The sequence below is a fragment of the Mus caroli genome, chromosome 5, assembly GCF_900094665.2.
Source record: "Mus caroli chromosome 5, CAROLI_EIJ_v1.1, whole genome shotgun sequence".
Lineage (NCBI taxonomy): Eukaryota > Metazoa > Chordata > Mammalia > Rodentia > Muridae > Mus > Mus caroli.
The window spans coordinates 31,496,797-31,510,330 of NC_034574.1; the positions used below are offsets into that span (position 1 = coordinate 31,496,797).

General features: G+C 46.1%; 1 protein-coding gene across 5 annotated transcripts in view; it reads right to left on the bottom strand.

Annotated features, from left to right (window-relative positions):
- Tbc1d14 (TBC1 domain family member 14) overlaps positions 1–13,534 on the bottom strand; it is a 97,089-nt gene that overhangs the window by 67,857 nt on the left and 15,698 nt on the right. The gene's annotated exons all lie outside the window — the stretch shown is intronic.

Genomic DNA, 13,534 nt, shown 5'->3' on the forward strand with positions numbered 1-13,534 from the left:
AGGGCTACACAGAGAAACCTTGTCTCGAAAAGCAAATTAAAACCAGCACAGCCCTATCCTGTCACCAGGATGAACAATGAAAACAAAATTGGCAATACCCATGTCTAGAGAGGCTACTGACCAAACTGACTCCCAATAGAGCCAGTAAAGTGCGAAGTGCTATAGCCATGCTGGGAAGAGGCCTGGCATGGACAACTCAGCCTCTGGGATTCTGCCTAGATGTGTGTGCCTCAAAGCACAGGCACCGAAGTATTATGATCGGCATCACCCTTGCGTGCTGAAACTCAGCAAAGTACCATCCACAGGAGCACAGGCAGAGTGTGAGCCAAGGAGCCCAAACCCAGGTGTGCACACCAGGTTACTCCGTTTATCTCAACAGTGGTCCCCTCTCAGGACAGATACTGTGGGGGAAGTGGCCCAAAGAGGCTTCTGCAGGCTGCTACAGCAGCACTGATATGAATGTGCTTACTCAATGTGAACTCAGCTCTGCCACCCTCCTCTGTGGCTCAGCTGGAAGTCCCGCCCCACACAGCCCCTGCAAGGCTCCCAAACCACTTCCACCAGTCTTTTACACAAAGAGCTGGCAGCGTGTGGCCTAGTTTGTTTGTTTGTTTGTTTGTTTGTTTGTTTGTTTCTTTCTTTCTTTCTTTCTTTCTTTCTTTCTTTCTCTTCTTTCCTTTTTAAAGGAAATTTTTGTTGTTGTTTTCAATTGCATGTGGAGATCAAAGGAACAGTATGTGGATGCTGGTCACCAGGCTTGGTAGGAGGCAAGCACCTTAGCCTGCTAAGACACCTTACAGGCCCAGAACTCTAGTTTCTAACTGGCCTACCTCCTACTACATGGTGAGAGCCCTCCTACTTGGTCTCTGTACCCCAAGGCTGGGCATGAAACCTACTGGGTAACTCATTAATCTAACCCTGAAATGACTCCTCTGCAAGTCTCCAGAGTCCACAAGACCCGTATTTTCCCTATCCACAACCTCCCAAGTCTTCTAAATGCTCCCTAACACGGAAAGGGAAAATTAAACAGGGATTCCATTCTCTTCTAATATCAACTTCGATTTTTATGAAGAGCAAAAGAAAGCAGAGCAAAGGGGGCTAGAGAAATGGATCAGCCATTAAGAACACTTGTGCTCTCCCAAAGGACCCAAGTTCAGTCCCCAGCATCCACATAACGCAGCTCCTAACTTTCTGTAACTCCACTCCCAGGATTAAAAGGCCTGTGACCTCCATAGGCACCTGAACTCAGGTACACACATATTCACATGCAGATATGCACACCTACACATAATTAAAAATTATCAAACTAAATCTAAAAATGAAAGCAGCATGAGAGTGGCTATGTAAATATAAAATGTGCTTGACTAGAAATATGCACTCTATTCCTAATCTCCAACTGAATACTAAGAAAAAGAGGGGGGAAATCGGTCAATAGTCACGAGTCTGTCCACACAGTACTCAGAGTAATCTTGGAACTGCAGCAATCTCAGGAGAGCCCTGAGAAGACTGTGCTCCTTTAGCCCCAGAAAGAAGGAAGGTCTGACTGAAGGGGGCAGAAAGTGTATTCCTGAGATATGGACTCCACACAGACGTGGCTCAAACCCCAGCTGCCTAGCCTACCTGACTCCAGGCAGAAATGAGCCCCACAGCCTTCCTTATATTATATTATAATGATGTCACCACTCAGTTCCCAGGACTGTATTTGTCAATGTGCTTATTAACCAGACAATAATTGATTAATTACATAAGACCAAGCATCTCATCTCGTTTAACAGGAAACGTATTGATGAGTTATTTTTTCATTCAACATATGCATACTGAATCAACTTATATCCTACACACTGTGCCAAATACTGGAAGTGATTACTGAGGACTACAAGTCTAGGTCCCCTGCTCCAAGCGGCTTACCACGGGGAGGCTTATTATTTATACCATAATGGATGGCTTTCCCCAAAGAGGACAATGTGGAAGCTGCCTGCCTGTGGCACCCAGCAGAGAGAAGAGCTCTCTGAGCACAGCCTTCACTTGAGAGTTGGCCTTGGTTGCACTACATTCCAGATTTGCCTGCAGGGTGCTTACAGCTTCTGATGTATGTGTCTCACTCTAATCCAGGTAAGACTAACCTCTAAGAGTGGAACTTGGATGCTTTCTCTCAGTAAGTGATGTTTTCATAATTATTATTATTTTTCAGTGCTAAGGGCTAAGTCTGGGGCCTCCACATACCAGATACCTGTTTGGTCATCGAGTATCTCCTGCTGAACATTTTGTTAATGTGTCCCTGACACTTTTATTGTGCTAAGAACTTTGCTCTTTAACCAATACACACTTCCTACTTCTTTAATTGATGTTTTACTCTGTATGTATTTAAGATAACTTTGTGTTTATGGAAACTGCTGGAGAGAAGTTATCTTTAGACTTTGCTTTAAATCTGTGCCTCATTTCTACTCACTACAGTAAAGTCAAACAGCAAGCCCTGCCCTGCAGTACGTGTGCTATCTAGTATCTTCAGATTCTTCTAGCTCACTGATCCAAGCTGGAAGTAACTCCTAACCCAATGGGCTTTTAAAACACAATGTGCCATTCCCCCTGTACCCCAACAAATCTGGGCCACTCTCCCCATAAGCCAACAGCTCCCTTGTTTTCTCTCATAAAGCAAACACCAAGCCATAGAGTATCACTTACACTGGCTCCAGAAACATGGGTCTATTGGTGTGGCTGAAGAGAACCAAGCCACTACACGCTGTTGATGTTCAGAGACTGAGGAACCATAGCTGGGAGGAGCTGAGATCAGGCATGACTAAGACTCAGGCTCAGTCCTGGGGGAGCTCACAGAGAGAGCAAGGCCACATGGCAATACAGGAGACCTGCAGAAGACAGGACAGGCTGACAATAATAGACTACTACAGGGTGCCTGTAGAAGACAAGGCAGAATGACAGAGTAACAATTGGAGATGGGTACTGTGTACTGTGCTCTGGTAGGAGCTGCCCCGGGGCTGGAGAAGCTTCAGAGAAGGGTGTCTGTTGTGCTATTCCTTAAGTATGCTGCAACTGGGCAGAGTCAAGAAGCAGAGGGGAGGGAGCATCTCAGGCAGAAGCAGGAAGTATGAGGCAGAGCACCAGAGCCACAGTCTATCAGAAAAAACAAAGGCTAAAGAGAGAAGCCCTCTCCAAACCATATTATACTAATCAGAGGCCAAAGAAATGGCAAATTCCAATAGCCTCCAGTCATTTCTAGGTGTACATTATTCATAAAATAGAGTCTGGGTGTTCACTGCTTACAAGCGTCCCCCAAGGAAAAAAGGCTCCTAGCATATAGCACTGTGCCCTCAGTGAAGGGGTTTGTGGAGGGCAGTCAGAACTGACCAATGGTCAAGGGCAATGTTCATGAAGCAGCAGTTCTGGGAACCAATCCCCTATTACATTATCTAAAATGTGGACCAAGCAGTCTGTAGTACACACAGCGGAAATAAAACCCATTTCCTTATTGATAGGAAAGTAAATGATTCATAGGGAGGAAGACCACAAAGATATTATTACTATACATTAGTTACTATACATTATCATTATATGTTAGTATATTAATGAATAAATTTGGGAACAACTTTTAATTATGTAAGAAACGGTTTTCTCGAAGTTAAACTGTAAAACAGCAAACCATGGAAAGAGCCTCTGAGTTTTTGTTACTGATACTATTGTTTTATTTTTACGGTGCTGACCAGAGCCAAGGCCCCATATATGCCAAGCATGTGTTCTGCCTCTGAGGCAGATCCCAGCAGCACCAGTCTATTTCATTTTAACATTTAAAACTCATAAAAAGTCTGTAAGGAAATAAAGAAAAATTATAGTAGGTATGAAAGAATAATAATTCCCAAAGCATTCCTGCATATTTTTAAAGAAGAGATGCTTATTTAAATAGTATACTTAGGGGGCTAGAGAGATGGCTCAGTGGTTAAGAGCACTGACTGCTTTCCAAAGGTCTTGAGTTCTAATCCTAGCAACCACATGGTGGCTCACAACCATCTGTAATGGGATCTGATGCCCTCTTCTGGTGTGTCTGAAGACAGCTACTTATACAGAAAAAAATAAATCTTTTATTTAAAAAAAAAAGTATATTTAGGGGTTAGAGATGGCTCAGTGGTCAAGAGTAATGTCAGCGGGCTGGTGAGATGGCTCAGTGGGTAAGAGCACCGGACTGCTCTTCCGAAGGTCCGAAGTTCAAATCCCAGCAACCACATGGTGGCTCACAACCACCCGTAATGAGATCTGATGCCCTCTTCTGGTGTGTCTGAAGACAGCTATAGTGTACTTACATATAATAAATAAATAAATCTTTAAAAAAAAAAAAAGAGTAATGTCAGCATGCCCCTGCCCTGTGCATGGTACCCTCTGCAGGTTTCTCTCAGCTTCGTTATTTTACCCCCTTTATTATGATGTGCCGGTTAGACAGTCACTCTGTGTTGCTTTTATACATCAAAGGGACAAATTTAAAAATAAAGTCACAGGCTGTCCTCTAAACTAGGCTGGCAACAGAACTTCCCACCACAATGGAAATGTACCCATCTGAGCTACTCATTACAGTAGTGGCTGACTCCCACGTGGCTACTGAGTGCCTGAAAGCGGCTAGTAAGGCTGAGGATCTCAATTTTCCATCTTAGGTTATTTTAATTGGCTTTAATTAATGACTAACACACTGGGCAGCACAGGGCCAGACTGCAAAGCAGACTCCAGACAGCCAAAGTGAGCACAAACTGCCATGAGGGCCTCGGATCAGGAGCTGGTGAGCTGCTTAGTAAGGCTCTGACGCAGGGCCTGAGCAACTGCAAGACAGATATGAAATAAATAAGGCGAGCACCATCCACCAGCCTTAGAAACATTGTTCCAACAGTGATATCCTTGGAGAGCACTCTCCCTTACCCAAACTCCAATCTTTACTAGAATGCCCCCTGCTCAGCAAGCCCCAATACCCTATCTAAACACAGTCTTTCAGCTTTCTCATCCCCATCCTCCCTGACACCCTGCTTTCTCTCTCCACTGCACCTACAGTCCGGCAGCAAGTGAATCACCACTCTGCAGATGCACTCAGACTACAAGGCAAATGAGATCTTATGTGGGGTCAAGCAGGTTCTGCTCACTCTAGAGCTGGGTCCTCAGGTGAACGTTCTCTGTGGAAATGTATGATGTCTGAATCCAGACTTTGCTTGGCAAACACTGAGTTCTTCTCTACCGCAAGCACAGAATGAACAAAAAATGGTTTCTCAGTCTAGTAGACGGGACCCAGCCAGTCGACACTGCTCAACAACCATGCCATAGCAACAACACACAGGTGAGGACTTGCAAAACACCGTAAAGGGAGCCCTCTGATCCCAGAGGCTTTCTTGCTAAAGTATGCACAGCAGTAAGAGGTAGAAGGAAGCCATTGCAGGAGGGGGTCTCCAGACCTGCAGAAAGACAGGGGCTATCAGCTGAGATGTGATTCAGGAAAGCTCTTAGGGACGAGTGACTCTGAAACTAGCTGCGCTATCTCTACTTAGCACACAGGAAAACCAAGTCTACAAAGCAATTTCTCCACAAGAAGGGATGGCATGGTCAGACAGCTTCTGCTACTAAAGAAGAGTCTGCCATCAGCCACCTGGAAGGCTTCACTGTCTCTTCAGCCCTTACTCCAGGCAAGTCCACAGAAGCTCAGGAGAACAGCCATCCTAGTCACTCAGCCAAGGTTTCAGTCCCTCTTGTAGGCCCCATGCTGTCTGCGAAGGGTTCCAACCAGAACAGATAACCTGCTGAGTGCGGCCACAGGGAATACCCAAGGAACTAAACACAACCCACCAGGACAGCGGAAGCCCTGGCACAGAGGAGTTTGAGATGACACGCACTTCCCCAGCACCCTCCATGAGCTGGTCTACTGAGGATATAAACTTCTTGGGGCATACAATGACCTCCAAAGCTGGAAAGAACATGCTGTCTGGGCTAAGCATTTACATACATGACTCTGGGATGGGGCCTCTCAAGGGAAGTACAGAAACTGTGTCACTGAGTAAGTCCTCTTCTCTGCAGGCTTGCCTTAGGGAGGGGTCGCTGTATAGACTCTTACCTAGCAGGGAATGTGAAGGGAACATCAAATGTAGACAACCAGCTGTGAGTAAGGGTGGGGTCCCTGGAGAGAAAAGAGGAAGTAGCATCTCGTGCCCACATGATGATGGTCCGTGTTCCTCCGGAGCATTTCCTCTTAGCATTCACTTCCTCTCTTGCCATAGTAACCTGGACCTCTCTAGAAACAGTGCTTGGTCATGCCCACCAAACACCGTGCAGAGTGCACGGAGCAACCATGGCCCATATACCTCCTGAACACTTCAGTCACTAGTGGGTCCTTGAAAAGGGGCATCTGCATGGCCTAAATTTGGGGCTATTCAGAGTCCTCACCTTCCACAGGATTCATGCACCATCCTCCAGCCCAAGCCAACCTCCCCCTGAAAGACAGGTACTACTCATAAATGGAATCTTCTTAAACCATGGGACTCTTTTATCAAGGCCAAGTAGCACCTCTTAGAACATGGAACTTGAGATGGCATCCTGCCTTCTTCATCTCCAACATTTAAGGGTGTGTGTGTGTGTGTGTATTCTCAACCTTCCCTGCTAGCATCTCCAAGCACAGCTTAACTCACCAGTCGAGTGGAACAAGTTCATAGAGGAAAACCTCATAGAGGAAACCAACCTCAAAGTTGCCATGAGCTCCCTCCGACTCCCTCCCTTTCGCGTCCATCACCTACAAGGGGCCTATTTTGCCCAGCACAAAATCAAAACTCACCACTGTGATCACACCTCAACTTCTACTTCTTACTTACTTCATTGTAATAAGGAAAATGACAACACTGCCCCACCCGAGTGCCTGTTCAGGGGAAACAAAGCTGGGGCTGAGGAAGTTACCAGGAACACAGACAAGCTGCCTTCCAGTCAGTCTCTCAGCAGGACCCAGCATTGTTTCCTCCTCTGCCCAAATATCCACGGTCAGGATAACCTCAGCACCACCTTCTTCCTCAAACACAATACTCCACCCCTGAGGCTAAGGCCTGAACGCTTGTGTTCTCCACCTCCAAATTTCCATGCTGGAATCCAATCCCCAAGTTGACAGTACTGAGTGGCAGCTTTAGGAAGAATTGCAGGCAAAAGGCATCATGACTGAGACTGATATCCATATATAAGCGGCCCCAAAGAGTTGCCCCTTTAGCACATGAGGATACTATTGGGGTTGGAGACATGGCTCAGTGGTCAAGAGTGCTTGCTGTTCTACCAGAGGACCCAAGTTTGGTTCCCAGAACCCACATTGGGCCGTTCACAACTACCTGTAATTCCAGTTCCAAGGGATCCAACACCTTTCTCTGATAGAATTTAGGATCACCACAGAAATACATCCCCAATATATAAGGGTGTTTGCAGAAAAGCTTAATGGAAGATGGAAGAGCCACTCTGAATATGAGTAGCACTATTCCACGGGCTTACTGTCTCTGCTTGCTGACGTCAGATGCAATATGACCAGCTGCCACATGCGCCTGTCACCATTACTTCCCTGCCATGATGGACTATACGGATAAGCTGTGAGGCAGAACACACAGCTTATCTTCTTCCTTCCTTAAGTTGCTCTTTGCCACAGCACCAAGGAAAGTAAGTAATACACCATCCGTCAACACAACCTTGGTGTGTCCACAGATACCACATCTGCTGACGCCACTACTGACCCTCCCAGCCTCCAGGACTGGTGCGCCCAGACCACCCTCGCAATGGTAGCTTATTATAATAACGTACACCAGAACATTTTCAGCTGAGAACCCTGCTTCCTACTGACCAAAAACAAAACAAAACAAAACAACCAGAGAGATGTGGGGACAGAACCAAAGAATTCTCATTCATTGCTGCTGGGAATATAAAACTGTGAAGCCACTTTGGAAAACAGGCAGTTTCTTCACCACTGAACAAACAGGCTTATCTTACAGCAGAGCAACTGCATTCCCTAGGATGTACCCAAAAGACTTGAAACCCGTACACCCACACGGATTGTTACAACAGCAGCTGTTTATATATGCCAAAACTTGGAAGCAACTAAGATGCCCTTTGATGAGCAAACAGATAAACTATGTCAAATCCATACAGGGGAATATCACTCAGGATTTAAACATGAGCTCTGCCCTCTAAAAAAGAGCAGGATTGGAGAACAGATGGACTCAGAGACTGAGCGCCTGCACAGGTCTGTAGCAGATTGAGTTGTAGGACTGAAAGAAATGGACGCATGCCCCCATCCCTAGCCCAGAAGCTACCTCCAGTTGACAACAGCTTGCAAATGAAAATTTAGTTCTCCCAGGCAGTCTCACTGGGGAACAAACTCCTCTTAAGGGCAGGCTGCATGCCCAGCGGTAGATGTCAGCAGGCGGCAAACTCAACAGCCTCCCTGGAGGTTCCTTTTCCATGTCAGGTTTATTTTTACTTTTATTTTATTTATATACATTTTTCCTCTCTACCCCACAGGTCCTCCGCATATATATGATGGCACCCAGTTTAGGGTTCCCGTGGGACTCCTGATTGGATGATACATGGTCTTTGCATCTGTTCCTGCTTTGTGTCCCTGCTCTCAGGCTCTTTTCCTTCTTTTGGTTTGTCCTATTCCAGTCTATTAGCTTTTGTCTTATGTTGTTATTATATCTTTTTCCTTGTCCTCATCCCACAGCAGGAAGATTTAACCCAGTGACCTGTGCACCAGTCTGCCCATCTTGAAATGTTCTCCCTTCTCTTCGGCCTGGCTCTCGGAGCTCAACATGCTGATTACATGAGATGGCTCTTTTCATTCTCACAGACCCCTAAGTAGAACACCTCAGCTTATTTCACAGACAAGCACACAAACACTGAGCCTGAGTGCCTACCTTGCCCAAGACCACAGGTCAGCACACCATGACACAGCTAAGAAATCACTGGCCAGCCCTCCTTCCCAGGCTTCTCAGCAATGCACAAGCGTGTGTCCACACCAGAAGCAGCTCCACAGCCCGTGATCTGGTGCACCTAGAAAGCTCAGGACACAGGACAACAGCAAGCAGAGTGCATAAGAAAGTCCTAATTATAAATCCAATGCTACCTCTCATTTCTCTAGTGCTAATTCTAAAATGGTCATAGCATTAGAAAATAAGTCAAACAACATAAAGCTGAATCACTATGACTATTCTGGCCACACATCTATTCCACACCTAGGTATACCTCCTCTCATTCATCCAACAACACTTGATGTGAACTTGTTCTTCTCATAAACCTAAAGGTCAGAGTGCCAAGCCCTGCGCCATCTGTGAACCCCGTGGCAAGTTAATCAACCTCTGACATGGTTTCTACACAGAGAAGCAGAATTACCAGCATGTTCTTAAATCAGTAAGTTTCCAATGCAAAATCCAAAAAAAAAATTCTAGGTATTTAAAGCAGAAATGGATTTAACACAAGGAATAAGATTATTTCAAGATCATAGGAAGAAGTTGGTTCTGAATGATCCCCTGACCCTAGGAACAGGTCCCTGAGCAACATAAAACTGATATAACTGAGGTGCAAACGGAAGCTGTTACTGGACTTGCTGAACTCAAGAACCCAGCAGGCAATCAAAATCACCGCCTTTGGGAGGGAGCACAGGGCTCTCCTGCACAGCAACTGCTCTCAGCATCCAGGAAGCGGCAACCAGACACTGTCAACTCTACAGGAAAGCCTCCCACCTCTCTAACATCAGTAGGTACCAGAGAGCAGCAAAGAGAAGGAAAACAGCTTGCACCTCATTTCTGCCTCAAACCTCCCACAGTGGGAGAACTGCATGGTCCTAAGTCATGTCCAAAACTCTAGCAGCAAGAGACTAGGAACAGGCTTCTGCTCTGCAGCTAATAAAGTCCAGGAAAGCAGCCCAACAGATCAACAGGCAGCCCTGAGTCCGACCTTACGCTACTCCTATTACTGTGCAGCCTGAAAAAGGCAGCCACGCAAAACAAAGAACAGCGCCAGGCACACAAAAGTGCACCGCATCCTAGGAAATGAATTCACCTCCTCTTCATACGCTGCCTCCGGTCCACAAATTTCCTATTTATCTATGATCACCAGCCAATGGGTCAAATCCCAAAAGCCTAGCTCTGTACAGGAACTGAAAACGTGGTTAGACACATTCATATCGTATCAAAGTATCTATCTGAAGATTCACTTTTAAACTGTGGTTGCAAACATCTTTACACAGATGACAATTTTTAAAAATAACACTGAAATCTCATACGAAACCTCAACAAAAGAAAGAAAAGCAAGCCAAAATCAGCATATGTATCGAGCTCACGCTGCCTTGAGAGTTAACTTCTATTTCCTCACTTAACACTGGCATTATTAGCTCTTTGCTTGAGTGGTTTTTGAAGTTGTTTTGCAGCGCCAGGGATGGAAACCGCACACACACCAGGCAAATGCTCTAACACTGAGTTATAGCTCTGTCCCTCTCATTTTAGCTCTTTACTAGAGGAGCAATTAGTCCCAGGTCACCCAAGGACACACTAGAGGCTGCAGAGGTTAAATGACTTTCTCAGGGTCACACAGCACAAAATGACAGAGCTAGTGAGGCCCCAGCCCCATTCTCAAACCACGATCCTTGCACTTTATCTTTGAATTACAAGTAAAAACAGAGCTAGCCAGACACAGACTGTGCCCCCAGAGGGCTCTCTGCCAGGTCAAGAAGCAGACTAGAAAAATCTATTGCTCTAGACCTTTAAGCACAGGCAAGCGCATCCCCAAAGGCTGTGTCTACCCCCATAATAATTAGCAGGAAAAGCTAATTATTACTTCCTATACCCATGTGGATTAGCAGATTAAACCTTTGACTTCATGGAAACCAACCCCATAGCCCAAGGAAAACAGCCACACCACAAGCATGCCACCTCTGAGTTCTATCACACCGGACTCAGAGGATCCCCTAACACAGCGCTCTTCCATGTCCGATGAGGATTCTGCTCAAATTACACTATAAGTAATCTTGGAGAAAGCTATTCAGCATCAAAGTTGTCACCAGTTAACCTAGTGCATCTGAAAGACTTCATCCATCTCCATCCCAGAACATGTGGCAAAGTCTAGAGACACTCTGGTCTCCTCCATTGCGGAATGGGGCCAGTATCTAGTGGGCAGAGGTCAGGAATGTTGCAATACACTGAGCAGCTGCCCACAGGAGTACACATCTCAAACATTAACAGTGTGTGGTGCAGAAATTCTGTTCTAAGTTACTGGGCAGTGGGTTCAACTGAAGAAATGTACAATACAGGGTCAAACGCTTACAAGAGCATTAAGAAACAAAATATGTTCTGTTCAAACCAGAGAAAGCCAGATGTAAGTGATCTCAGGAAGCCAGGTGCCCTAGCTATTTGATCTTACTTGAGCCATTTTTCCCCACTAAAGCTATACAAGGTCACACAGTTATTAAGAGAGCAGACAATAAACCTAGCTCACCTGAGCCCTGATCCAGTGTTCCCAACTGTGGTGCCCACCCTCCCAGAAGATCCACCATGTCTAGGAGAGCAGGAAGCAGTCCAGAGCTCAGGGCAATCTGATGCACAGGTGTATGTTACAACAAGAAAGGCAAACCAACAGCAGCTACACCTCCAGCTTCCATGGGGCAACGCTAGACTCAGTATGCTGCTGCAGCACGCTCACTCACTGAGTTTTATATCCCCCTGCTTCAGCGCTTCAGTGTGGCTCCTTGTCACAGTGTCAGAGCTGCCAAACAAGGATAAAGAAGCAGGAAACAAGAAATAGGAGGGTCTAGAAACTGCAAAATGCAAAGTATTTTCTCTAAAGGGGAAGAGGCTTCAACAGACAACTCTACCCATTTCCCCATAAGACAAAGGTAGCAACAGATCAGGGAATGGCCATGATCACCCAAGCTGCTGATATGTAAAGTCATCTGTGCTGATTTTATGTCAACTTGCTAAAGTCACCTGAGAGGAAGGAACCTCAATCCAAAAAAAAAAAAAAAAAAAAAAAAAAGCCTCCATAATACCCAGCTGTAATTGATTAATTCTTAATTAGTAATTGATGCGGGGAGGACCCAGCCCATTGTGGTGGGTGCTATCCCTGGGCTGGTGGTTCTGAGAAAGAAAGCAGGCTGAGCAAGCCGCCATAAGCAGCATCCCTGCATAGCCTCTGCATCAGCTCCTGCCTCCAGGTTCCTGCCCTGTGTGAGTTCCTGTCCTGTCTTCCTTCAGTGATGAACAGTGCCGTGGAAGTATAAGCCAAACAAACCCTCTCCTCCCCAAGCTGCTTTGGTCATGGGCTTTTAACAGTAATAGTGACCCTAATGAAGACATCGTCCACGTGTCAGTTTGTCCATCTGTACTAAGCCTTAAACGTATTAACCCACCTAACTCCACAGCCACAACAGGAACTCTTCGCTCCAATTCTGGGGAAAATAAGCGGAGGCAGCAAGCCCCATGACAAAGGGGACAAGAGATGAGTGAAGCAAAGCCAAAGACACATCAGGCACCCATGGCCCTCCTCAGTGCTCTGTGAGGGATTCAGAGACCTCAGTGAAGGTGAGTGGTGCTCACGGTCTCATAGCTAGGATGTAACTGACCTCCGAACCCAAGCTGCTCCCACTGTGCGACTTCCCAGGCACCTCTATTTCAAAAAGGGTTTCCAGGTTTGCTAAGAACCCCTGTCTCCTAGGTGACTATGAAAACCTGTCTCCTAGGCGAGCACTTCCCCTCTGAGATTGAGATGAGGACTCACACATAAGGCACTCTGGTATTCATCAACATGGAAAACTTGCAAACACTTATCCAAGTAACTGGATCCAGCCAGCTACACAGATGAGACCCCAAGCACTCCTGCATGGGAGGCCTCGGAAGGATTCTGACACACAAGGGCTCCAGAGCAATCACTGAATAACAAGTTCTGTGACCAGGAATCCACTGGAGGTGCACGGTACCTCCATCAGGCACATCAAGACCAAAGGTATCCCCAGAAGACTGTGTGCCATGGGAAGACCATCTCACTCAGGACTGGCCTTAGGCTGACCGGAGATACTCCACATTTGCCCGATGAAGCAACTGGGAAATCTAAGTTACTACATGTCCCCAGACCCAGATGTCTCTGGTGAACTCTAGACAGCACGCCACACCAAGTACTGCAAAGTCCAACAATGACTTGCTAGAAACATGTGCTGTGTGTTCCTACTTGCCAAGTTCATAGCCCAGAAGCCTCTAAAGAACGAATATGGGGCAGGTTACAACTCTAAATATATAACCGGTAAACCACCACCCTTCTGTAGAGGACCTCAGTTTCTGTGACTGACTGGTGGGGGTATACTAACCCTGGATTGTAAACTCACCCTCCACCGCGACCTACGATCATGTCTATCACCCTATGACTCCCATTTGACCTGCCTAGAACAGAGCCTTAAACAGACTCTTGCTGAACAAAAGCATAAAAACACAAATAAGAGGAAGAAATGGAAGCAGCACTCCTCATAGCACACTACAGGAAGTCTAGCAGGTTTGTT